This window comes from Pelobates fuscus, chromosome 4 (assembly GCF_036172605.1).
Source record: "Pelobates fuscus isolate aPelFus1 chromosome 4, aPelFus1.pri, whole genome shotgun sequence".
NCBI lineage: Eukaryota > Metazoa > Chordata > Amphibia > Anura > Pelobatidae > Pelobates > Pelobates fuscus.
The window spans coordinates 86919425-86946781 of record NC_086320.1 but is presented as its reverse complement, the minus strand read 5'-3'; positions in this window follow the sequence as shown (position 1 = coordinate 86946781).

Here is a 27357-nt window from a genome sequence, read left to right as displayed (position 1 = left end):
GTCCAGACAACAGGTTGATAGCCGCTCTGACCCTGATGAATTCTGTGGCATAAGTTCGAGGCTTTAAAGAAAACAACACTTCGCAATCCATCTTGAAGCACTGAAAGGATGTGCGGCTACCATCAAAATGGTCGGGCATGATGACAAACGGTTCAGGATAAGCCGGTTCTGGGGCTGGACGTACTGCACCTTTAAGAAAAAAAATGTCTTGCTGCAGCTCCGAAACAGTCTGGGCCAGGCTGGACACTTGCTGGGGTGAGGGTGAGCACATCTCTGCGGACTCCATATTGGTCAAGTCTTTTGTCAGGGTCTTACCTGAGTTGGGAGTCTGTAGCGCAGATATGTTGCTCACCCTTGCAGATAGCCACAGGCCGAGGTGGTCAGGTAAGAATTCACCTGGCCTGTGGGTCTGTGCACGGGGGCTGTGCAGGATGCAGTACCAAATACGCAGGACAGGCAAGGACTGAAGCAGCAGGATAGTCGAGGGATAGCCGAGGTCAAAGGATGCCAGAGGTCAGGAACAACGAGGAGTAGCCGAAGTCAAGGGATGCCAGAGGTCAGAATAAACGAGTCAGAAGCCGGGGTCAATAACACGAAGAGATGAAGCAGGAACACTGGTACGAAACAGGATCACAAGATCAAAGACTTGACACTGAGCACAGGGCGAGGCTGGGTTTAAATACCCTGCTGATGACCGATCAGAGTCAGGTGAGACACAGCCAAGTCAAGGTGCAGCCCCCGGTGTAGTAGCCATGCCAGGATGAACAGGACCGGAATCAGTAGTCTCTGTGTAAAGCTGCTGTGGCTCAGAGGCAGAAAGCAGGACTAGGACTGATAAGTTCCCCGGTTCAAGTGCCCTGTTGGGAACTCCAGGAGCGACCACGTCTGGCTGCCTGTCTATCAGGTGAGAACCCTGACACTACTGAAGTAAGGCTTACTGGCCTATAGTTGCCCGACTCCTCCCTACTACCTTTCTTATGAATGGGCACAACATTCGCTAACTTCCAATCTTTGGGACTACTCCTTTTAACAATGATTGGTTAAATAAATCTGTTAATGGTTTTGCTAGTACACCACTAAGCTTTTTTAATAACTTTGGGTGTATTACATCAAGCCCCATCGACTTATTTGTCTTCACTTTTGACAGTTGAAATAGAACCTCTTCCTCTGTAAACTCACATGTAACAAATTACTCATTTGTCCTTTTTCCTAATTGAGGTCCCTTTCCTTCATTTTCATCTCTAAATACTGAACAAAAATATTCATTGAGGCAATCAGCTAGACCTTTATCCTGTTCTACATACATTCCTTCTTTTGTTTTTAATCTAACTAATCTTTGTTTTACTTTCCCTTTTCTCATTTATGTAGCAAAAAATGTTTTATCCCCCTTTTTTTTTTTTTTTACTGACTGGGCTATTCTCTCTTTCACATGTATTAATAAAGGACACCTCTACACTGAATTCTTTGTTTGAGGCTTGTATTTGATATTCCCATCCAGTCAGAAGATTAGCATATTTTACCAATCTGGAGAAAGGGACCTCATACCAATCTCCTTGATAAATTCAGCACCACAAATCCTCAGGTAGAGCAACTAAGGTAGGTGCACATCTATTTTTCTGTACTTTGTGACTTAGCAATCTATTAGAATTGTGCAGCCCCTTTAGATTATTATCTTCAAAATATTGTGGTGTGATAAAACTCCCCATAGTGCAAATAAATATTAACATTACTGTGTTTTTTAGTACTCCTTATTTTCCTCTATTGGTTACTTCTCATTTGATCTGTGGAGAAAACAAATATTAGTGGCAGTCCACTTACCATCAATCATGTTTCATCCTATCAACCTTTTATTTTTTGCTCCATTGACAGAACTTCAAAACAAAAATGGCTCATTAATTCCTTGTTTTTAAGTTGATTTGGTCATATAACATTTCAGAGCTAAGGAATGTGGACAACTTGTTAAACATTCTTTTTCCTGTTTTTGTCGTGCTTAACCTAAGTTCGGTATGGGAACCAAAATATAAGACGTAAGACAGATATAAAAAATTATGCACTCTTATGCATGGGGAATGTTATTTCATATATTTACAAAAGTACATTGGAAAAAGTACAGGAGAACACTGGATGACAAAGGTAAGGCTTTAACTCTTAGCATGAATTAGTGGAATGTGGAATCTTTGCTGGTATATCACCTGAGTTAGTATTTGGACTCTTGTAGTAAAATCACACCTAGGAAAATATATTATTCAATTTAATATAATAAAATAAACAATGCCACAGTAAACTAATACAATAATTATAATTATACTAACCTTTCCTTTATCTGTGTCCTGCCATAAACAGATAAAATCCAATGGCTCCCTAGTAGTATTAAATCATAGTAAGTATAGCTTCTCTTTGCGATTTGTATGGCACAACATTCTATGGTAGTGTATGGATTTGAGTCATGTACAGCATTGGAATTTATGTAAATGTTTTCATATGATGATGAACAAATTACCCCCCATGGCCTATTACCCACCTCTGATCAAGATGCTCTTGAATTTATGGAGGAATAGAACAGCAAACTAGAACTATGTACCCTTGGTCTAATGGAAACTTTATTACTGAAAAAGAGTAACAGACTATCCATTTTAGAGACAGAAATCAATAAACTCAGGGAAAAAGTACTACCCTTTACTGCGACCAAGGCATATAAACAAAATTCTATATTGATTGAAAGTAAAATTGAAAAAGTCACACATTAAAATCAAGAAATATATCAGAGATAAATCAGATTATTCAAACAAACAAGTTAGAACCTATCATCTGAACAAAAGATACACTTTACAAAATCCTACTTACAATGATAACTCTAACGAAAACAAAAATTACGCAAGAACGGACACACATCTTGAACCAAAAAGGCATACAAATACAGAGACACTATAATCATCATCCGCACAAATATCAGAACTACATAACAAGGAAACCTCACCACTCACCACCAACAATGCAACCACACAGAGCCCAAGCCAACCAGTATCACGGTCCCTCACATAAGTTCCACCAATCCAACACTCACCAATACCATGCACCTTCATAAAACAATTGCAGAAACACACATTCAGCTTACAACAATTCCCCACAACCTATAAAATATCACAATCCATCTGGTTCCAACAAGAGATACTTCTCACCCAAACCCCAAAGATCACAGTATATCAATGATCATAGAGAATACCCCAAATCACCTACCATTCCTCATCACCAAAATAGATATGAATTATTATCAATTGATTCTGAATTTGAAAATGAAGACCATTTTTTAGAGAGCTGTACCCACCCCAACACACTAGCCCAAACACCACACCCATCACGATCACAAAAAATAATTTTAAGTTTAGAGGAAGAAGAAGTGGCAGACGTGAACAAGAGAGAAAGACTAGAAAGACAATAATCACCCAAAATTACCAATGCAGTGGCATTTTTATCCTTTCACAAAAAACCTTAACCATTGCACAAATATCGGTTTTAAAAAAAGGTCTTAAATTTGCCCCAACCAACTCTTTTAAATCTTTTGAAGTTATATAGATGTCAATAAATTTGTCCGTGGAAAAAATTGAAGAAACCCCTACTCTACCCTCCTCCTCACTTCCTGACAATCATAACATTATTAATACAAATTTAAAAGAAAAATCAAAGTTGTATCCTTCCTATATGAAATCAGCCCCACTTACAATGTTTGAAAAACTAGTTACAAAAGATCTTGAAAAAACACAAATCAATAAACACGATCCACATAACCTCACTCATGCAGAAAGAAAGGCACACAAAGAATTCCAAGATGACACAGACATAGTGATAAAACCAGCTGATAAAGGAGGAGGGTTAGTTATTATCTGTATCCTAAAACTGCTGTTTCTACTTTACCTTCTAAAGTAACATAATTTACCTCAAATAGGACAAAAGAGACTTATGATATCAAAGATTTTATTAACTGCAACACAAGAAATGTCATTTATCTGCTTGAATGCCCATGTGGCTTCCAATATGTTGGAATGACCACAAGGTGCTTAAAAATTAGATTAAGTGAACATTGCAGAAACATTAAAAATGGATACCTAAATCACTCAGTATCCAAACATTTTATTAATCATAATAAAGATCTAAAATGTTAAAATGTATAGGTATTAAAAATGTATTTTACCCTGGAGGGGAGGTGATAAGTTTTTTGTACCCCAAGGTTTAAATGCTGACTTTGACTTGTTCAATTTCTTGTAAATATATATATAGATACGTACATTGCTATTTTATTCTATTTACATTCCATGTTTTTATTGTTTATTCTGTATTTAACCCTGCATTTATTATGTATTTTTATCTTTATTTATACAAATATGGTCCCAATTATCCCCCCCATGTGTTCCCTCAACTGCTGTTACTTTTACACTTTTCCCCTCCTAATATGGCCACAGTAACCTTTACTCCATTCCTCTTCCAATATGGCTTAAATCCTAACTTAGACGGCACGACTATTACGTGCCGCCGTCACTCCCACACGCTCATATCAGCTGAAGCCCAACGAAAGCCGACGATAAAAACTACCTTTCCCACCATTCACCTCTCTATATGACGCCTGAACGCGTCTGCTTCCAGCCCTTTATCCCCCACGTCGGCAGACGCTTTGAGCGTGCCGACTACATTTCACATGGGTCTTAGCTAAAATCACAGCGGTCACATTACTTTTTTTTTTTTTACCTAATTCCTACTATAAAACCCTTGTTTTAAACATTAATCCACATTAGTATGCTCTATCCATCCACTTATTCTATTTATATTGGTTATATCTTTTTTTATTATGTTTCATTATTTTTTTGTAACGTGTATTTTGATTGGCTGACCCGAATTTTGGTGTCAATTTTAATTAAGCATATCCCTATTTAAACTCTCCATGCCAGGTATGATGATCTATTCCATTTTGAAGAAGCCTTGATAGGTGAAACGCGTTAATGGTTTTAAATTGTGTATTTTAGCAATACAAGTTTTTTGGTTACCTAAGCTGTACCAATTCTCTTTTTATTGTGTTTTAAATGCACTTTTTAAAATATATTTTTTACTCTTTCTGGCATTTATTATTACTGGTCCTGTACTCAAAGTAATCCAAGGTGGGAATCATTCCACCAACGCTTTACCAATAGAGAAGTGCTTCCTGCTCTACACTTGTGAGTATAATTGTATCTATTTTATATCTCATTCACATATTGAGAACACTATTGTTGTCTTTTTATCATATCTTGGAGCCTTGGATACTCAGACTGTATTGACGGATGCACCTCTCCATTATATCCCTTAAGCGGGGATCATGCCGCTATATGCCCTTCACTCCAGAGCTGGTTACAGGTTATATTATTGTATCCTGCACTTTTTCCGGTAAGGGGAGGTGTCACCCCATTTTGACACTAAGCCTGCAAACTTAGAGCCAGTGACCAAAATGCTCTAAAAAAGGTGAGCACCCTTTCTAAACATCCATATATTTCTAAAAAGTGGTTTCTAAAATACTACACCTAGAGACCCTTTTTTCCTTTGCTTTTCTTTACCCACATTGCGGAGACAAAATTGAAGCAAGAATCTAAAGGACGAAAAAAAGGGGTTAAGCTGTCTACCCTAAAGACACAGAAGCCTGGAAGTTTAGAGCCTAAAATCTTAAAAGGCTCGAAAAAATGTGAGTAAATTAGAACTCACTACAAATATTTATTTACTGGATATATACAATATTGCACAATTATTTTGTATATTTCTTTTATCTTTTATGTACACCCCCTAACAAGAAAATAAGAGGGGTGAGTTACGTGTACTTATTTCTCAATAGATCTATATAGCGCTACACTCAAACTAGAGGCCTGGTAGGTGGAAACACCAACCAGACCTCAAGTTAGTTGTTTTTTTCTGGTGTTTTTTTATTTTTAACCATTTACTCTATCAGCGCAGCCTTACTTTATTGTTGTATTCTCACTTTTTGGTCTGTCTCTTAATGTATACTTATCATTACTAGACTTTGGCGCAGCCCTTACCTCCTTTTTATTATCCATCTTGTTTTATTAAGGGTCTTGAGGGATTCCCTTTTTCTGGGTTGCTGCCCCTTTTTTGTTATCTAGCGCTTACTCTCCCTCTTTCTTTTGGTGTATATGTTTTCAGCCTGATTTTCTCAACAAAAAGATAATTTCTAGGAAAAAGAAATGAATCAATGCATTTGTTATTGATTTGCCTGCTGGCACAATGCATAGATTGTGATGTACTGACTACACAAATCTTGGGTTTACTTTTACTTGTATAGAACGTTTTCAATTGTTTATTTGTATAAAGTAATATATATATATATATATATATATATATATATATATATAGTTTAAATAGTGTAGGCTATTTAGATAAATGGGATTAAAAAGTGAAAAGATAAGAGATAAGATTCATGTGAGGCATTGCCTAGCAACTTTGTGCTCTTCATTGCCTATTCACTGCGCTGAAAGGAACAAAGATTATTGTGATACTAATGAGATACATTGGTCTGTTAGGCACAAACAGCAAATTCTCAACTTTGAATTCAGATTAGGATCTCACTGTGTATATGCTAAATAATAAGACAATGGAAGAGAGATTTCATTTTTTAACGTGCGCAGACTTGTTAGCGTTTAAAGGGTCGTATTTATCAAGGCAACATCTGACTTCAGGTTCACTTCAGGGGCAAAATTCTAAATTTAAAGCAAACAGTAAAAACATTTCAGTGGCTTGTGTTAAGAGTTTGGATGCTCTTTAAAGGAAGATTAATCAAGGTTAACAGCTGCTCTGCAGGAGCAAAATTCTAAATACGGGCAATCACCATGGAAACCAATGTGTCTTTAACCTGCAATAAATGTGTTTAGAAATCAGTCTGTTTAAATAAGATAAAATTCAAGATTTTCCTAGTCTTGACGTCAGAAAATATAGATTTTATTAAAGACAATTATGCATTTACTTTCTTTACTTAACTCCAGCAGCAAAGACATTTTTTCAATAAAGTTTAGTGAATAAAAAAGGTAAAACAACAGAGTAACTGAAATGGAACGTTGGTAGCCAATCAGCATCCAGCATAGTCCATATAGTGAATGATCCCCCAATATTCTCCCTCTTTCGAGCTGCGAATGTAGAAGAAGTGTCTAGTAGAGTAACTCCAAGGATAGAATGATGAAACTCCAAACAGGATTAACCTGAAATATAAATAACAGGGTGGGTTAATGGAAGGGATAATACTCGCCTCCTGTCTTTAATAAAATCTATATTTTCTGACGTCAAGACTAGGAAAATCTTGAATTTTATAACAAGACAGGAGGCTCGTATTATGCATGTTCAAAGCTATGTAGTCATAATATAACATACATCAGAAGTTATTACAATATTATTTTTGAAACATGCTGGCTAGGTCTAAAATAAAACTGTTTAAATGTAGATTCTGAAGACCAGTCTGCCGTTTTTAATAGATCTGATAAAGAGCCTCCTGCTTGAAACACTTTAGTAGTCATAGCTCCTCTTGATGAGTGAGCTCCTAACATTGAAATATGAATACCTGCCATAGACATAGTTTGTCGTATCCATCTAGCTAAAGATGTAGAGGAGACAGGCAGAAAAGGTTTACGAAAGGAGATTAGTAATTGTGAGAAATTAGAATTTCAAATCAAAGAGGTTTTAAACTCATATGTTTGAAGACAACTAACAACACATAGAAGAGGATGGTCAGAAAATGAAGGATAGAATACAGTACGGAGATTAGTTTTGGTACGTCTAACAATAAAAAATTTAACACCATCAGGATTATATTGTCTATTATTTAAGTCTAAAGCCTTAACATCAGAAACTCTTTTGAAAGAGATGAGACATAGTAAAGTGGTAAGTTTAAACGAAAGCAATTTTAAGGATAATGAATCATTGGCCCCCCATGATTCTATCAACTGGAGTACCAGAGTCACATCCCAGGTGGAATTATATTTAGGGCATGGAGGACGTTTAAATCTGATACCCTTCATAAGTCTGCAGACTAGAGGATGTTTACCCACAGGGAAAAATTCAATATGGTCGTGATTCGCTGAGATAGCGGATCTATAGACATTAATGGTGCGATAAGCTTTCCCTGAGTCAAAAGAGGCTGACAAAAAATTTAGAATGTTTGCTAAATCTGAATGTATGGGATCCACTGCCCGTTCCATGCACCAATTAAGCCAAATTTTCCAGGCTGATCTGTAATTTGCACGGGCAATCAAGGATAGTTGGCCCGACAGTACTAGAGGATGACAATTTCCCTCCGGGTCGCGAAGCGAATCCCGACGCATCTGTATGAGTCGAGGGTAGTCTATCAGCATGCTGAGAAGCTGAGGGAACCATGGTTGTGATGGCCAGAGAGGGGTTATAATCAATAAGGTTGATTTCTAGGACCATGCTTTCAGAAGTACCCGGGATATCATCGTAAATGGGTGGAAAGCATAATTGACTCCGTCCTTCCAACATTGGAGGAAAGCATCTTGATCTTCTGCTTCTGGATCCGGCCGCCAACTAAAAAAAGTTTCCAATTGGCGATTGAGCCGTGATGCAAAGAGGTCGTATTGAAATGGACCCCACAGAGTAAGTATTCGTTGGAAGATGTTGGGATCCAACATCCAGTCGCTGTAATCCACTAGGAAGCGGGAATTCCAATCTGCTACTGTATTGGAAAGGCCGGGAAGGTATTCTGCTCGTAACGTCATGCTTCTATCGAGGCAAAAATGCCATTAATCTTTGGCAATGTCGGCCAGTTGCTTGGATTTTGTACCTCCTAAGCGATTTATATATTGGACTGCTGATATGTTGTCCATCTTGAGAAGGATACAACAATGGGATTTGTGTTTCACAAAACTGCGTAGAGTGAAAAACCCTGCCATGAGTTCCAGGCAGTTTATATGCATATTCGTCTCTTCTAGAGACCATTTGCCTCCTGTGGAATTGCCTCCACAATGAGCTTCCCAGCCTAAACGACTTGCGTCGGATTCTATAGTTAGGTGACGTGAAAATGGCTTTCCTGTTCCAAATTTGAACGTGATCTAACCACCAGGAAAGTTTTATTCTTGTCTCTGAAGTTAGAGAAATCTCGTCTGAATAAAGGAGACCATTGTTTAGATGTTCTCTTTTCAATCTTTGAAGAGCCCGATAGTGAAGGGGGGCTGGAAAAATAGCCTGGATCGAGGCTGATAAAAGTCCTACAATCCTTGACCTGTTGGAAATTAATTCCTTCTTTAGAACTGACCTGATCTCTTTTCGAATTGTTTTCAACTTTCGTGATGGAAGGCTGAGAGTGGCTAAAGTGGAGTTTACTAGAAATCCTAAAAATTCTATCTCCTGAGAGGGTGTTAAAATCGATTTTCCGTAATTTATTGCAAAGCCAAGGCTTGTTAACAGATTCAATGTCCATTGAGAATGTAGTTGAAGAGTTTGCACACTCTGTGACATAATCAGTATGTCGTCTAGATATATTATCATTCTTATTCCCCTGCTTCGAAGTAGGGATATTACTGGTTTCAGTAATTTGGTGAAACACCAAGGTGCAGAGGATAAACCAAATGGCAATGATTTGAATTGCCATTTCTTCCCTTGCCATAGGAATTGTAAATATTTCTGACTTGAATGGTGGATAGGTACCGTAAGGTAAGCATCCTTCAAATCTATTTTGATCAACCAGTCGTTGAATATCAACAGGTCTTTGAGGTAATAAATTCCCTCCATTTTGAAATGGTGGTATCTGACAAAATTGTTTAAGTATTTCAAGTTTATGACTGGTCTGTGACCAGAACCTTTCTTTTTCACCAAGAATAAATAGCTTATGAAGCCTTTTTTTTTTTGCTTATGAAGGCATTTTTTGAACATAAACTTAATATTTCTTGATGCACCAGGACCTGGTCCTGGGCCGAAAATTTTATCGGGAATGGCATGTTTCTTTGGACGGGGAATGATATAAAATCTATTTTGTAACCTAGAACCGTGTCTAGTATCCAAGAGTCGTTTGTAACCTGACTCCAGACATGGAAAAAACGAGTGAGTCTGCCCCCTAACCTTACTGGGAAAGAACGGGGAGTTGTCATACTCACCGGATGAAGATCTGAAGTGAGACATTCCTCGATGGCCTCTTGATCTCCAAGGTCTGCCACGTAGTGGAAAGAAAGGAGTTGATTGTTGGGTGTCATATGAGGATCTGGAGGGTTGAAAAGTGTTCCTTGGAACCTGTCTATGCTGAAAGGAACGGCTGGAAGAACGGTTCCTTCCTCTTCCAGCCCTTCCGAAAACCTTAGGGTTGAAAGCTTTCTTCAGGGATGACTGAGCCTTATCAAGGGAACTAAATAGATTGACATATTTATTAATGTCTTTAAAAAAGGATTCTCCGAATAGGAGACCTTCCGCAGCTGGACCAGGTGTGGAAGTAGCTAGATTTGACAGTTGAGGGTCAATTTTCATTAAAATAGACCTGCGGCATTCGCTGGTCAGCGCTGCATTAGCATTCCCCAAAAGACATATAATGCGTTGGGTCCAGCTTCTCAAAGTATCAATGCTGGGAGGATTCCGAGAAGCTGCCGCATATTCCAAAGTTTCAAACATTTTAGTCACAGGACCAGAAATGTCCATTAATTTATCTTGACAAGATTTTAGTGATCTGTCAAGGCCTTTATTTGGGTTCTTCCCTGATTTTGATAAAAATTGTACAATAGTAGGATCTAGATCAGGGGTCTGTGCGACTTTCTTTGATAAGGTCAGTCTAGGGCATTCAGCCCTTAGTTTATTTCTAGTCGCTTGGTCAAGGGGTTTCTTTAACTAGTGTTCAAGATATTTGGCTACATGAGCCATAGGGACCCATTCGGCTGACCTGGGGTGTTTAATATGGTCTGGGTCAAATAATGGTTTACCATTAAAATCAAAAATAATGTTTTCATTGTCAGATTTAGAAATAAGCTCAGGTGTCTCTGAGATATATGAACAAATTGAGGCAGAATCAGAGTCAGACTTTTCATCCTCTGAGATTGAAGATGATTCACTATCTGAGGAGGTTTAATAGGAATCAGGTTTGTTCCTGTGAATGGCCTTCCGAGCCCGTTTAACTTCCTCACGAGCAGAGGGTCTTTTGAGTGATTGATTACACTCTTCAGTTTTGCGTGAAGCACGCATTGTATTTTTGTTTTGATCCTTCCCTCTCTTAATTTGCTTAGAGCCATTAGGGGATTCTGCAGGATCGTCAAAGCAATGTTTGCGTTTCTGGGTGGCCTTCCCAGACCTCCTAAAACCTTGAGCTAGGTTTCGTTCAGACTCCACAGATGACCAGAATTGGTCTGAAGGAGTATTAATTAAATGAGTATTCTCACTGGGTTTTGAGTTATTTATGGCTTGAGCCACAGACTTTGCAATTGCCTCCTGCATAGAGGACATTGCAGTATAAATAGCAGAGGAAACTGACTTTTGAACGGATAAATCCACAATATTATGTAAAGAATCCTCAGTGAGGATTTCACAGTCATGAGAAACACCAGGTTTTGGTAATTCAATCTGTCTGATCTCCTTATAGTTCATAATTTCAAAATTGCAACAAATAGTAATTGTATCTACTATACGTAGAATAGTTAAATAATAAATAAATGTTGCCAATTATGAGGGGGAAATACTGACAGGAATTTAAATAGTTCAAATTATAATAATAATTACCATTAGAGAGTAACAAGTTGTGAGGAAAGCGCTGTCCTGAGGTAAAGTGGGTGGGAAAGTTAGCTGATGACCAACTAACTGGTATTCCCGCCCATAAAACATCATCAATGCATAAGGGACTAACTGACAGAAAAAACGTGCGTGCAGCGGTTCGTGTAGAAACTGCCGAAATGACTGAACAGTGAATTGACCGTTCACATTCAAAAAATCCGCGAACGCGAGAATAAAGTACATACGAAGGTAAATGGGTGTAATTCGTGTGAAAACTAACGAACGCGATTCATAGAAAATACTGACCTAACAGTTTAAAGACAAGAAACTACCGAACGCGGACGAACCGCAATTTATTACCAGACAGAATATGAAAGACAGTGTACCAAATAGAAATATATATGTTTTAAAAAACTATAAAAAACATAGTATTACTTCAGAAAAACATATATTCCAAATGAATAAATACATATGTCAAACATATAATCAAACTAGAAGGTATGTTTAGAAAACAATAGTATAAGTGAATATATATGATACTTATCTCTACTGGAGCAGCAAAGAAAGAGGGAGAATATTGGGGGATCATTCACTATATGGACTATGCTGGATGCTGATTGGCTACCAACGTTCCATTTCAGTTACTCTGTTGTTTTACCTTTTTTATTCACTAAACTTTATTGAAAAAATGTCTTTGCTGCTGGAGTTAAGTAAAGAAAGTTAATGCATAATACGAGCCTCCTGTCTTGTTATAAAATTACTTTTTATTTGAATACATAAGTATGTCACTTATAATTTGTCAACAACCCCTAGTCTCTCCCCCACTTACCCCCCTAAAATGAAATTGTCCCTATTTGTCCATTTAAAATATCGGGAGGCATTAGCATATCATTAATAAAGTGCCCCCAAAGCGTCTTTAGTATTGCCTTGTTAAATAAACCACACTGAATTTTCATTTTTAAAAAGATGTTATTATGAATTTGTACTTGGTCTTTTAACCTCCAACCTCAAATTATGTGCTCTACTCTTTAATGTTACCTTTTTGTCATAGCATTTCCTTCCTTCCTTCTTTTTCTGTATTTTAATTCCTTAACCCTTTCACTACTGAGTATTTTATGTCATAACATTTACTTGAAATACATGATGCATAGCTAGCACATGGTATTCAGAGACCCTAATGGTGGCTGGCGCAATAAGGGGTCTGGGTGGATCCACTGGGCAAATCATTTGTTTTTTTTATGTGAGGGGGAGGACATTAAATATCAAGCATTAATGGGGCAACAGATTTAGCTGTAAAAAAACCAAGAGTGTCTGTGTATATATGTATGCCTGAATGAATGATTGAGTAAATGTCTGTTATTGTTGTATGTATTATTGTGTTGCTAAATAAGTGTGTCTGTGAATAGTTTGTTATATATTCGTGTGTATATTATCTATGTTTATATGTGATTGTTGAATTACTTTGTATAACAAATTAGCGTATGTGCGGTGGTGTTTGATACGCATGTGGTCAGGAGAAGCATTTTTTTCTTGGACCCAGGCAACAAAATGTCTTGGGCCAGCCCTGCATACTATGTGTATTAGTCACTGGTCTATGCAATCATGCATTGTAGGGCTTTAATGCCTAGTGACGACATAGACTGGCATGCAGTATAGGTACCAGCAGGTTTGATACCTGGAGGTTTCCTTTGTCAGTAGGTGTCAGAGGAGCTATGAGCAGCATTCAAAGTGAGCACTGTTTATAGCCCTTTTAATACCGCTGCTGAGTGATCTCACTTAGCAGTGGTATGTCTTTCACTGCCCCCAGCTTCCAGGATATAAAAGGGGATCCATCAAGTGTGATGGAGCACCTGTATTCCCATTGAATACCTTCACCCAGTTCAGTTCCTAGCCACTTTTAGGGATCCTTCGATGATTTCAGGGACACTTCTCTCAAGAGCTCTTCCACCCGACCTCCAGCTCTATTCTTCCAGGAAGGTACTGTCCCCTCTGCCTATCCTTTTCAGCCCCTTTACCAGGTAGGTATCCACACCTCTGCCTGTACTGTGATTAGCTTCTACCTTTACAAATGCACTGGTGGCTCTCAGTCCTAGCTTTCTTTTATTTTTTACTGAACTACAGGGACTATGCAGCCAGCCAACGGGTATAACAACTCTGTTACTTGGATCCCTGAACAAATCTAAACAGGACACAGTTCCAAAAGGAACTAACATACTCAGCTTGATTTTTACACACAGACTAGTCCACTGTGCATAACATTAAACTTGCTGTGAGAAACTCAATAATATAATAATACAAATAACCAAATCATACAGGAACCTATAATAAAATAATATGTTGCAATCACAAAGCACAGAAAAGCCGGAAAATCCCTCTGCTGATGTCAGGGGTTGGAGGGGTTGGATTAGGGGTAGGAAAAGGGGTTAGATTATCGGTTGGAAAAAAGATTGGATTAGGTGTTTGGTTAAGGGTTGGATTAGGGGTGGATTAGGGAAAAAGATATACATGTGAGTTATCAATGTACTCAGGAATAATAGCAGAATATAAATATGCAGTATTTGCAGTAGCTGAACATGCATGTTCTATGAATTTCCCCACCAAAAAAAAATGTGTAGAAATAAAAAAACAACCTAATTAGTTACATAGCCTTGGGGATGTACTTTCCACAAATATATACTTTTGTGTAGAGCTTTTGGATTCTGTGACTACTGTTTACATTGTAATCTTAGCATGCCAATTTTTGCCACGTTTTAAAACAGTAATTCATTACTTGCAGTACTTGTTTTAGAACTTCTAAAAATAATCGAAACCTTAGACATATTGGGCATTTTAACAATCAGGACTAATTGGTGAACCTATTTTGAATTAGTTTTCTTTATTTGCACTTAGTGTGCAAAAAGTATTGCATCTAAAACTGAGAAACAAATGTTTTGTAATTATATTTTCCACGTTACTGTGTAATGTATCCAAGTGCGCTGTCTTGGTGTCATACTTGATTCTGGCCTCACCTTTGAGCCTCACATCCAGCATGTTGCCAAATCCTGTAGATTCCATCTTAAAAACATAGCCCGCATCCGCCCCTTTCTTACACAAGATGCTACCAAGGAGCTTGTCCATGCTCTAGTAATTTCCTGCATGGATTATTGTAACCCTCTCCTGATTGGTCTTCCCAAAAGCCGTACTGCACCGCTACAGTCCATAATGAACGCTGCTGCCAGACTGATTTTCCTCTCTAGTTGGTTCACACCTCACCCCTCTGCCAGTCCTTACATTGGCTTCCTGTATGCTATATGAGTCAATTCAAGGTACTAATTCACACCTATAGAGCACTGAACAACTCTAGCCCCTCTTATGTCTCCTCACAGATCCGTAGGTATGTCCCTTCTCAGTCTCTCCACTCTGCCCGTGACCACCTCCTGTCCGTTGTCCGCACCCGTATGGCCAACTCAAGCTTGCAGGACTTCTCGCGGGCGGCTCCCTTCCTATGTAATAGCCTGCCTACCGCCATCAGACTCTCCCCTAGTCTTGCATCTTTTAAGAAGTGCTTTAAAATCCATCTCTTTAGGAAAGCTTATGGCCTCCAAGAGTAACCTCTACCTCACATACCTGTCTCTTCCTCTCTCCTAAAGGGCAGCACTCCACTCTCTCCTCCAGCTCTGCTTCACTCCCACCTTATTTGACCGCAAATTCCTGTCCTAATGTGTTTTACACCCCACCTCCTATAGAATGTAAGCTCGATTAAGTAGGGTCCTCTTCGACCTATTGTTCCCGTAAGTTTTTTGTAATTGTCCTATTTATAGTTAAACCCCCCCCCTCTCATAATATTGTAACGCGCTACGGAATCTGTTGGCGCTATATAAATGGCAATAATAATAATAATAAAAATAATAATAATATAGGGTATCAAAGGAAAGCCACATTTCTCCTTTAGAAAATGATATATAATATGTATAGGGGCACTTAAAGAAGGGGGCAATTGTGGTGGAATTAATGTATGGCAAAAAGGCCTTGGTCACAAATTTGTTGCATCTCAAAAAAGCCTAACAGTTGAATTTTAAAAATGTATTAATCATTTGCAGTAATATTGAGCAGTATAGATTATAAATGGTTTGATGGCATGATCCCCTGATAGCTATAAAAAACAAAAGCAATATTGACTTAAAATTGCTATGTCACCAAAAATGAACTTTATACAGTCTGCTACTATATAGCTCCCTGTGTCTGTCTCTTTTAAATTTTTTTCCTGGGTGATCTAGTTTTTATAGAATACATAAAGAAATATAGAGACTACTTTTCCTTATGTATAACATTCAAGTTGACAAAACTTGGCAATTGGCACAGCTTGAGCAAAATTCTGTTTTATTAATCAATTATATTTACCCACAACTATTCAGTAAAACTAATCACACAGAAGAGCAAATTGCATACGTAAAGAGCAGGGACGATGGCAGAAATTGAGATCTGTCACAAGGAAGAGAAGATAAAAAATCTAAGTTAAGGCCAGGGGCAAGAGGAGGAATATAATCATTAAGAAACAGGGGACATATGGAAAGGAAAAACAAACATGATAGTGCTGATTTTAAATAAGAAAAGGTTTGAAATGAACAAAGTAAAGGACACCAAGTAAATCTACACATCTTCGGTTTATTGAGAGGTGAATACATATCATGCTAATGGTGTATACATTAATGTAATGTTAATTTGTTTCTGTAGGAAAATACCAAAAATGTACAAGAATTTAATGCCGATCTTGTGCTCTATAGAACTATGGTGAACGGCTTCTGGTTTTTGATATAGGATATATGAAATTACATGAAATAACAGTAGGGCTGCGTCACATACAAGGGAGCGACGTATTAAATGAAACCGAAAAGATATAACTGGTATGTGAGCGCTCCAATTAATTATGCAGATCTACATAAAAATCAAGATAAAAATATCAATAAACTTAAAAATGACCAATCTCGCCGAGATCACCACAATGACCACCATAAACCACAATTGAATGTACTGGGTGAGTCTTATCTGAATCAGAATACTCTACACATATATATAAGAGTATAACAAAATATCATTTATTGTATAATAAACCAATCATAAAAAATGAAACAACATCTCAAAACGTCCAGTATCAGATGTAATCGTGATGAATAGTAAGGGGCCCCTTATTCATATTCTTGTCGACAAAGGACTGATGTAAAAAATCAGAGATGTGCACATTAGCATAAAAACTATATGTGAACTCAAAAAAGTTCAAGCAGTAGGCTCCAGTCCAGTCCGTGAAAAAATATATAAGTGGATAAACGGATAGTGCCCAGACGACCAAGCCGTCTTACGGAGAGGGAGCTCAAACACCAGCCAAACACCCTGGTCAAGACTAAGAGGGAAGCGATAGGGATGGCCCCAAAGGTGAAAAATCACATCCAGATATGGAAAACTATGGGGATATCACTTCAGCAACTTACCCTATCCGTCCGACCATCGGGTGAGAAACTGGGAGCACATAAACTCCAAACCGTGAAGGCTGCAGGAAAAAGGCCGTTCTCGCCAGGTCGCTTGCCGAAAATCAATGGCGGGTCGTAAAGGACGAATCGGCTGGGAAGTTCAAATCCGTCGGCGGTGTGGTGAGGTAGCAGACAGCACGTCTACGCGTTTCGTCCTAGCTGGAGGACTTTTTCAAGACAATGTCTGCTGTCTAAGAGCCGGGTTTATATACCCACTCTTAATTGATTCATAGAATGGTCATGATTGTTAATTGATTCATAGAATGGTCATGATTGTTAATTGATAAACTGAGATCATTACAGATCTAAAGTAAATGGTCATAATTGTTAATTGATAAACTGAGATCATTACAGATCTAAAATAAAATATGCTGCAAGTGGATAGAAAAACACAAAATATAATAAATGAAAACATATATCCTTATTAGGACAATCTCATATTATTAACATCGAAAAATTATATATATATAGACATAAAATAAAGATTAAAAATATATTTTTATTTTTACTTTTATTTTTACTAATAAAGTATTTCAATCTCAAGTTTAACAGAGATAATTAATCAATCTTGATTTGTGAGCCTTTTTTTAAAAATAATAATAATGATAATATAGTTCAATTGTTTTATAAAAATCTGTTATTTATATATATTAGATTAGGAACAAGAACATTAAAATAAATGTTGAGCACTATATTTTTGTATATATATTTATATGTATAATTAAGAAAAAGAACATTGGAAAAAAATGCTGAACACTCATATAGGATTCATATAAGTGTTAAAGAGACCATGGGGTCTAAGGTGAATCGTAATATATATGTGGTTCCCGATTCATCCTCTCCCACATATAGAGACAGTGAAAGATCTTTCACTCACAGGGACAAATAAGTATGTCTTCCAAATTTTAAATGTTACATTCCACTTCTTCATTTAACCCATTAGGAGTAAGTGTGTTGAGTCTAAAGATCCATTTAGTTTCTGCTGTAATTAAGGCTAATTTTCTATTGGGTATATTCTCTGCAATATGCTCGATGCCCATTACTAAAAGCTGTGAAGGGTTACTGTCATGGGCCATTTGGAAGTGTCTGGCTACTGGAGATTTTTTATCACGGTTGCTGATGGCTCGTCTGTGTTCCCTGAACCTGGCTTTTAATGGTCTCGAAGTCTGACCTACATATAGCAAGTCACAAGTACATATCAACAGATATACCACAAATGAGGTATTGCACGAGATTCTAGTGGTTGTATGGAAGTTCTCATCTTTAGAGGAAGGGGGGAAATTCTTTTTTCCGTGACATATGTGTTGGCAGGTTAAGCATCGGGTGGCACCACATTTGAAATTTCCTGCTTCACATAATATCGATGTTTGATTAGTTTTTGCAGTCGGAAATTTGGAAGGGGCCAATAGGTTCTTTAGATTCCTATTTTTACGGAATGTTACTCTGGGTACTTCAGGGATACTGAAACGAAGCCATGGATCCAACCGCAGAATAGACCAATGATTGTTTAGGATATGAATGATCTGGTTGTACGCCCTATTGTACGTTGTCGAGAAGATGGGACCTTTATTCTGACCCACCTCTCTAGTACTGATGTGAAAGTCTATCCTCGGTTTAGGTCTCCTTATTATCGGATGATTCTCCAATAGAGATAGAATCTCCCTATGTTTGACTGAGGGGGAAGGTGATGAAATCAGTATATCAGCTGCAAGCCCAGGGATAATTTTAGAGTTCTTTCCGTCCATTCCAATTTTACGCTGGTTGATAAGGGAATCTCTATTGAGCCCTCTAGCCTTCTGGTACGCCCGACCAATGATGCTAGGGTCATAATTCTTATCCAGAAATCGCTGGCAAAGGTCCAACGACTCCTCTTCAAAATTCTCCAAAAAGGAACAATTGCGTCGGAGCCTGGTGAACTGGCTAAACGGGATATTATTAATCCACGTAGGATAATGACCACTCGTGGAGTGTAAAAAACCATTGACATCCACCTGTTTTTTATATGTTCTGGTGTGGACATAACCAGGTTTCCCACTCAGGATTAAATCCAGAAATTCAATAGTAGATCTATTTTTGTTGCTCGTGAAGGAGAGCCCCCACTCGTTGTTATTGAGACTTTGAACGAACTCCTCAGCTTCATTTAGATCACCTTCCCAAATGATCAGGATGTCATCAATGAAGCGTTTGTAGAATTTCAGGTGCCTCTTCCAGATAGGGTTATGGTAGATGTTGGAATGCTCCCATAAACCCATAAAGATGTTGGCGTATGCTGGGGCAAAGCTCGCCCCCATTGCTGTCCCTTTCTTCTGTAAATAAAATTGCCCATTGAAACTAAAATAGTTGTGGGTTAAAATGAAGGATATACTTTCAACAATGGCTTCCACTTGAAATCGTGGAAGAAGGGGGTCTTCCAAAAGGAAATGTTTGACCGCTTTCAAACCTAACTGGTGGTCAATGTTGGAGTATAAGGCCGCCACGTCAATCGTTAGCCAGCAGAAGTTCTCCTGCCACACAACCTCCTGCATCAGAGACAACACGTGTCCTGTATCTTTAATGTAGGAGGGGAGGTGAATCATAATTTTTTGAAGGTGAGTGTCTACCCATTTTGAGAGTGGTGCAGTCAGAGAACCAATAGATGAAATGATGGGTCTCCCCGGCGGGTTGGTGAGAGATTTATGAATCTTGGGGAGAAAATAAAAAATGGGGATATTGCCTTCACCAGAGAGGAGGAAACCTTTCTCCATTTTGTCAATAACCTTCATGTCAAACATCTTATTTACCCAAATCCGTAATTCTTTGGTAAAGCGGGTTGAGGGGTTGAAGGTAAGAACTTGATAGTATTCTTGATCTCCAAGAATTCGATTGGCTTCACCCAAGTAGTCCTCTCTATTGAGAAGGACAATCCCTCCTCCCTTGTCTGCTCCCTTTATGATGATGTTATTATCCTTTTTAAGGCCCTTTAGGGCTGACATTTCGAGATTAGTAAGATTGTGTTCCAATTTACGATCTTTCTGTTGCTTCTCAAGATCCAGGACCAGGTGTTTAAAATCCTTCATAACCAATTCATAGAAGATAGGAATGAACCCTCCTTTGTCGGCTAGAGGATAGTATGTAGAACGAGTTTTAAGTCCTGTAGATACACTAGCCTCCAACACCTCCAGGGCATCAACTTCCCCAAGGGCTTCAGTTTGATCATTTAGTAGGCTCATCAGGTTCTTCAGAATGATTTTATCTTGTGGATCATTTAGAAAGAACGAAGCCGTGTGAACGCTATTGGCATCCTTGATATTAAACGACCTGGTTAAGGTTAATTTTCTAATAAATTGGTTAAGATCTCGAAATAGATCTAGGATATCCGGATTCCTAAATGGAGCAAAACTCAGACCCTTGTTGAGTAAGGAGATCTCAGGTGCGGTCAATACATGGGTGGATAGGTTGAAAATTCCAGTTATGGGAGGCATCTCATCTTGTTGGGGTTTGTTTCCCTTTCCTCTCGTTCCCCTGTGGGTGCATCTCTTTTCTTGCTCCCTATTTTGGAAAAAAGTGGGAACGTTTTGGGTCGATCCACAGGGCTCTCTTCTAAAAAATGAGCCTCAACTGGATTATCCCGGTGGAGAACTCTGGGGGGTTTGGGACGCGCTCCTAGTTCCTCATGCTTGGTCCGGGGACCTGACCCCTCCATGGAACCTCGGTCTGTGGTCTCCAATAAGGGGATAAAGTTGGGGTTGTCCTGTCTCCTCCATCGGTCACGATGAGGTGTATTGGCGGTATAATGAGTACCTTTCTCTTTCTGATAGTGATTATTTCTGGTACGGTGGTTCTGATTGAAGGAATTGTATGGTTTGGATTGGACAGCTTCAGCATAGGTCTTCGGGCTCCATTGGGGAGTCCTCTTGGATCCATAGGAGCGATTAGCATAGTTGGTACTCCTTTTTCCTTTAGTTGGCTGGAAATGGTCAGGGTATTGACTTCTAGAATCCTTCCTCGGAAAAGGAGTAGTTGTGTCCCTTTTCGATCTCAAGGTCTTTCTTTGCCAATTTCTGATGCAGCCACTTGCATAGTCCTTTAGGTCCCTTGTGTATTTGGTGTTCTTTTTGGTGACCAGGTCTTTCTCAAATCTAATAATCCTATTGTTCATAGTAGTATCCAACTCTGTTATTGAGTCGGGTTGGTCAGTGGTATTGATCTTTGAATGAATTATTTCGATCTCCTTTTCAGTCTTTTTCAATCTGTATTCTCTATACCTAACCAGAATTCTCATGAGTATCATAGAGCAGTTATCTAAGGCTACCAACCATTCATTTTCCAATTCAGAATGGTCCGTAAAAAAAGGTTTCTTGTCAAACCTCAGGCCTCTTGGGATCAGTTTTTGATCAAGGTATTTTTCTAACAATGCATGATCCCACCAATCCCTCATCTCAGTTTTTAGTTGTTTCTCTAACTCGAAAAAGAGGGATTTTAGGGAAGGTTCTGATATGTGGGAGGAAAAGTTCTCATCTTTATCTTTTTCTATTAATAAATTTAACCTTCTGCTATTCCTTTCTGTAAGGCTAAGGAGGGGCATAATCGTGACTGAGTAGAAATAAACTATTAAAATCTAAACAGGGGATGGAAAGGCTAATCGGTATACTCAATGTCAGACCAAAACGGCGCTCAGAACACAGAAAACAAAATGTAAATGTAATATGGACTGACAGTGAGAAATAAATATACCCAATGAGATGAAATAACAGTAGGGCTGCGTCACATACAAGGGAGCGACGTATTAAATGAAACCGAAAAGATATAACTGGTATGTGAGCGCTCCAATTAATTATGCAGATCTACATAAAAATCAAGATAAAAATATCAATAAACTTAAAAATGACCAATCTCGCCGAGATCACCACAATGACCACCATAAACCACAATTGAATGTACTGGGTGAGTCTTATCTGAATCAGAATACTCTACACATATATATAAGAGTATAACAAAATATCATTTATTGTATAATAAACCAATCATAAAAAATGAAACAACATCTCAAAACGTCCAGTATCAGATGTAATCGTGATGAATAGTAAGGGGCCCCTTATTCATATTCTTGTCGACAAAGGACTGATGTAAAAAATCAGAGATGTGCACATTAGCATAAAAACTATATGTGAACTCAAAAAAGTTCAAGCAGTAGGCTCCAGTCCAGTCCGTGAAAAAATATATAAGTGGATAAACGGATAGTGCCCAGACGACCAAGCCGTCTTACGGAGAGGGAGCTCAAACACCAGCCAAACACCCTGGTCAAGAGAGATGCACCCACAGGGGAACGAGAGGAAAGGGAAACAAACCCCAACAAGATGAGATGCCTCCCATAACTGGAATTTTCAACCTATCCACCCATGTATTGACCGCACCTGAGATCTCCTTACTCAACAAGGGTCTGAGTTTTGCTCCATTTAGGAATCCGGATATCCTAGATCTATTTCGAGATCTTAACCAATTTATTAGAAAATTAACCTTAACCAGGTCGTTTAATATCAAGGATGCCAATAGCGTTCACACGGCTTCGTTCTTTCTAAATGATCCACAAGATAAAATCATTCTGAAGAACCTGATGAGCCTACTAAATGATCAAACTGAAGCCCTTGGGGAAGTTGATGCCCTGGAGGTGTTGGAGGCTAGTGTATCTACAGGACTTAAAACTCGTTCTACATACTATCCTCTAGCCGACAAAGGAGGGTTCATTCCTATCTTCTATGAATTGGTTATGAAGGATTTTAAACACCTGGTCCTGGATCTTGAGAAGCAACAGAAAGATCGTAAATTGGAACACAATCTTACTAATCTCGAAATGTCAGCCCTAAAGGGCCTTAAAAAGGATAATAACATCATCATAAAGGGAGCAGACAAGGGAGGAGGGATTGTCCTTCTCAATAGAGAGGACTACTTGGGTGAAGCCAATCGAATTCTTGGAGATCAAGAATACTATCAAGTTCTTACCTTCAACCCCTCAACCCGCTTTACCAAAGAATTACGGATTTGGGTAAATAAGATGTTTGACATGAAGGTTATTGACAAAATGGAGAAAGGTTTCCTCCTCTCTGGTGAAGGCAATATCCCCATTTTTTATTTTCTCCCCAAGATTCATAAATCTCTCACCAACCCGCCGGGGAGACCCATCATTTCATCTATTGGTTCTCTGACTGCACCACTCTCAAAATGGGTAGACACTCACCTTCAAAAAATTATGATTCACCTCCCCTCCTACATTAAAGATACAGGACACGTGTTGTCTCTGATGCAGGAGGTTGTGTGGCAGGAGAACTTCTGCTGGCTAACGATTGACGTGGCGGCCTTATACTCCAACATTGACCACCAGTTAGGTTTGAAAGCGGTCAAACATTTCCTTTTGGAAGACCCCCTTCTTCCACGATTTCAAGTGGAAGCCATTGTTGAAAGTATATCCTTCATTTTAACCCACAACTATTTTAGTTTCAATGGGCAATTTTATTTACAGAAGAAAGGGACAGCAATGGGGGCGAGCTTTGCCCCAGCATACGCCAACATCTTTATGGGTTTATGGGAGCATTCCAACATCTACCATAACCCTATCTGGAAGAGGCACCTGAAATTCTACAAACGCTTCATTGATGACATCCTGATCATTTGGGAAGGTGATCTAAATGAAGCTGAGGAGTTCGTTCAAAGTCTCAATAACAACGAGTGGGGGCTCTCCTTCACGAGCAACAAAAATAGATCTACTATTGAATTTCTGGATTTAATCCTGAGTGGGAAACCTGGTTATGTCCACACCAGAACATATAAAAAACAGGTGGATGTCAATGGTTTTTTACACTCCACGAGTGGTCATTATCCTACGTGGATTAATAATATCCCGTTTAGCCAGTTCACCAGGCTCCGACGCAATTGTTCCTTTTTGGAGAATTTTGAAGAGGAGTCGTTGGACCTTTGCCAGCGATTTCTGGATAAGAATTATGACCCTAGCATCATTGGTCGGGCGTACCAGAAGGCTAGAGGGCTCAATAGAGATTCCCTTATCAACCAGCGTAAAATTGGAATGGACGGAAAGAACTCTAAAATTATCCCTGGGCTTGCAGCTGATATACTGATTTCATCACCTTCCCCCTCAGTCAAACATAGGGAGATTCTATCTCTATTGGAGAATCATCCGATAATAAGGAGACCTAAACCGAGGATAGACTTTCACATCAGTACTAGAGAGGTGGGTCAGAATAAAGGTCCCATCTTCTCGACAACGTACAATAGGGCGTACAACCAGATCATTCATATCCTAAACAATCATTGGTCTATTCTGCGGTTGGATCCATGGCTTCGTTTCAGTATCCCTGAAGTACCCAGAGTAACATTCCGTAAAAATAGGAATCTAAAGAACCTATTGGCCCCTTCCAAATTTCCGACTGCAAAAACTAATCAAACATCGATATTATGTGAAGCAGGAAATTTCAAATGTGGTGCCACCCGATGCTTAACCTGCCAACACATATGTCACGGAAAAAAGAATTTCCCCCCTTCCTCTAAAGATGAGAACTTCCATACAACCACTAGAATCTCGTGCAATACCTCATTTGTGGTATATCTGTTGATATGTACTTGTGACTTGCTATATGTAGGTCAGACTTCGAGACCATTAAAAGCCAGGTTCAGGGAACACAGACGAGCCATCAGCAACCGTGATAAAAAATCTCCAGTAGCCAGACACTTCCAAATGGCCCATGACAGTAACCCTTCACAGCTTTTAGTAATGGGCATCGAGCATATTGCAGAGAATATACCCAATAGAAAATTAGCCTTAATTACAGCAGAAACTAAATGGATCTTTAGACTCAACACACTTACTCCTAATGGGTTAAATGAAGAAGTGGAATGTAACATTTAAAATTTGGAAGACATACTTATTTGTCCCTGTGAGTGAAAGATCTTTCACTGTCTCTATATGTGGGAGAGGATGAATCGGGAACCACATATATATTACGATTCACCTTAGACCCCATGGTCTCTTTAACACTTATATGAATCCTATATGAGTGTTCAGCATTTTTTTCCAATGTTCTTTTTCTTAATTATACATATAAATATATATACAAAAATATAGTGCTCAACATTTATTTTAATGTTCTTGTTCCTAATCTAATATATATAAATAACAGATTTTTATAAAACAATTGAACTATATTATCATTATTATTATTTTTAAAAAAAGGCTCACAAATCAAGATTGATTAATTATCTCTGTTAAACTTGAGATTGAAATACTTTATTAGTAAAAATAAAAGTAAAAATAAAAATATATTTTTAATCTTTATTTTATGTCTATATATATATAATTTTTCGATGTTAATAATATGAGATTGTCCTAATAAGGATATATGTTTTCATTTATTATATTTTGTGTTTTTCTATCCACTTGCAGCATATTTTATTTTAGATCTGTAATGATCTCAGTTTATCAATTAACAATTATGACCATTTACTTTAGATCTGTAATGATCTCAGTTTATCAATTAACAATCATGACCATTCTATGAATCAATTAACAATCATGACCATTCTATGAATCAATTAAGAGTGGGTATATAAACCCGGCTCTTAGACAGCAGACATTGTCTTGAAAAAGTCCTCCAGCTAGGACGAAACGCGTAGACGTGCTGTCTGCTACCTCACCACACCGCCGACGGATTTGAACTTCCCAGCCGACTCGTCCTTTACGACCCGCCATTGATTTTCGGCAAGCGACCTGGCGAGAACGGCCTTTTTCCTGCAGCCTTCACGGTTTGGAGTTTATGTGCTCCCAGTTTCTCACCCGATGGTCGGACGGATAGGGTAAGTTGCTGAAGTGATATCCCCATAGTTTTCCATATCTGGATGTGATTTTTCACCTTTGGGGCCATCCCTATCGCTTCCCTCTTAGTCTTGACCAGGGTGTTTGGCTGGTGTTTGAGCTCCCTCTCCGTAAGACGGCTTGGTCGTCTGGGCACTATCCGTTTATCCACTTATATATTTTTTCACGGACTGGACTGGAGCCTACTGCTTGAACTTTTTTGAGTTCACATATAGTTTTTATGCTAATGTGCACATCTCTGATTTTTTACATCAGTCCTTTGTCGACAAGAATATGAATAAGGGGCCCCTTACTATTCATCACGATTACATCTGATACTGGACGTTTTGAGATGTTGTTTCATTTTTTATGATTGGTTTATTATACAATAAATGATATTTTGTTATACTCTTATATATATGTGTAGAGTATTCTGATTCAGATAAGACTCACCCAGTACATTCAATTGTGGTTTATGGTGGTCATTGTGGTGATCTCGGCGAGATTGGTCATTTTTAAGTTTATTGATATTTTTATCTTGATTTTTATGTAGATCTGCATAATTAATTGGAGCGCTCACATACCAGTTATATATATGAAATTACACTAGATTAATGATAAAGGAACCTCTCTGTTTTTCGAGAAAGATTCCTGCACCCACAATTTTTTTCCCTTGTGGCATAACTTTATAAATGTTCTGCTAATAGACACTCAACTTCTTCTTAAGAAATTAATTGAAACCACAACTTTGTATATATTTTGGAAAAACTACAAGTTAGTGAGTTCATTGCCATACTTCTGTGATATGTCTTCTTTTAACTGATGCTCTAATTGTTGTTTTTGGTTTGTTTTTTTGTTTTTGTTTCAGAAAGTTTTCATAAGAGAATAAAGCAGAGTTGTGGCAGTTATGCAGTGGTCACTGCTATAGAAGAAAACCATAACATTGATTATTGTTAACAATGCCCAGAAGCTGATTGGTACACACTTGTATGATACAATGTATAGCGTTTTTTTTTTCTTTTTAAACCCCATTTCTAACAGTCCTTCACACACCTATCAAGTCAACTGCCTAAACGTAGGTTCCCAGTCTCCCTTTATGGATTTATTATTTATAGGTAGGATACACAATTTAGATATCATATTATGTAGATAATGAAACAACAATTTTAAGATGACTGAACAAAAATGAATTCCCTTATTCCCTCCCACTAACTTTCCTAGGTGGTCATGGTATTTGCCCCCACACAAGTGAAAGATACCTATATTTATATTTAAAGATGGAATACATTTCCCTTT